Raw genomic sequence first — 1,932 nt, forward strand, 5'->3', positions numbered from 1 at the left:
GCAAACCAGCCGGCCCCCACCCATGCACCAGGCCTCTATCCTATATAATAAAAGGGTAATATGTAAATTGACCCTAACAGCAGAAAGACTTGGAATGACTGGTCACTATGACACACACTGACCACCAGGGGGCAGATACTCAATGCAGGAGCTGCCCCCTGGTGGTCAGTGTGCTCCCACAGGGGGAGCTCTGCTCAGCCACAAGCCAGGCTGATGGCTGCCAGTACAGCAGTGGAGGTGGGAGCCTCTCCCACCTCCTCAGCAGGGCTAAAGATGTCCAATTGCAGCTTAGGCCTGCTCCCCGCTGGCAAATGGACATCCCCTGAGGGCTCCTGGGCTGCCAGAGGGATGTCTGACTGCCAGCTTAGGCTCAATCCCCCAGGGAGCAGGTCTAAGCCAGCAGGTGGTAATCCCCCGAGGGGTCCCAGACTGCAAGAGGGCACAGGCCGGGCTGAAGGACCCTCCCGAGTGCACAAATTTTTGTGCACCGGGCCTCTAGTCCAATTAATAATGGGCAGAAGACCTGAATAGACATTTCTCCATATAGGACATACAAATGGCCAAGAGACATATGAAAAAGTGTTCACAGTCACTAATCATCAGATAAATGCAAATTAAATCCACAATGAGATGTCACCTCACACCTGTCACAATGGCTATCATCAACAAATCAACAGAAAAAAAGTGCTGGTGAGGATGTGGAGAAAAGGGAACACTAGTTCACTGCTGGTGGGAATGCTGATTGGTGCAACCGCTGTGGAAAACAGTATGGTGTTTCCTCAAAAAATTAAAAATGGAACATCCATTTGACCCAGGGCAATCCCATTTCTGGGAATATATCCTAAAAACTCCAAAACACCAATCATAAAGAATATATGCACCCCTATGTTCATAGCAGCATTATTTACAATAGCTAAGATTTGGAAAGAGCCCAAGTGCCTATCAGTAGATGAATGGATAAAAACTTTGTGGGACATTTACACAATGGAATACTATGCAGCTTTAAAAAAGAGGGATCTCATACCCTTTGGGACAGCATGGATGGACCTGGAGACTATTATGCTAAGTGAAATAAGCCAAACTGAGAAAATCAAATATCACACAATCCCCCTTATTTGTGGAATCTAATGAACAAAATGAACTGACCAACAAAATAAGACCCTAAGCAGGGAGGTATGGAACTGACTGACATATCTAGATGTGGGGTTGGGGGAATAAGAAGAGACAAACCAAAGAACTTATATACTTACTAGTACTTCAGTGCATGGATTCGTGCACATTGAAAGGTAATTAATTAGAAGGTTGCTGGTGGGGTGGGGCTGGACAAGATGAGCCGGACACACCCTGGAGCCAACCTTCCGTGGTCCCTTCCAGCCAGCTGCTCCTGGGGCAGCTCGAAAGGCTTCTGCAGAGTGAGCAGGGTCCCTCCAGAAGGAAGTGTCCCTCTGCCTAGCCTGTGGGGATCGGGCCAAAACCGGCTCTCCAACATCCCCTGAGGTGTCCTGGATTGCAAGAGAGTGGTTCTCGGGTGATGCAACCGAAATCGAGCTCCCTCCTCTCTGGTTCTGGGATGCGTCACCCAAGAACTGCCGCTGCCAAGTCACCACAGCTCGTCAGCTCTTGTATTGAGCGTCTGCGCCCTGGTGGTCAGTGCACCTCATAGCTACTGGTTGGACAGTTGGATGGTCACTTAGCCTTTTATATATATAGATATGCATAGCCCATGGATATGGGCAATAGGGTAATGAAGACCTAGGTGTGTAGAGGTTGGGAGGAGGGGGGGAAGCAGGGGGAATGGGAGATATCTGTAATACTATCAACAATAAAAAATATATTTAAAAAAGGAAACATTAGTGATGAGAAAGAATCATTGATTGGCTCCCTCCTGCATGCCCCCTACTGGGAATTGAGCCAACAACCCCAGCATGTACC

The sequence above is a fragment of the Myotis brandtii genome, unplaced genomic scaffold (genome assembly GCF_000412655.1).
Source record: "Myotis brandtii unplaced genomic scaffold, ASM41265v1 scaffold199, whole genome shotgun sequence".
NCBI lineage: Eukaryota > Metazoa > Chordata > Mammalia > Chiroptera > Vespertilionidae > Myotis > Myotis brandtii.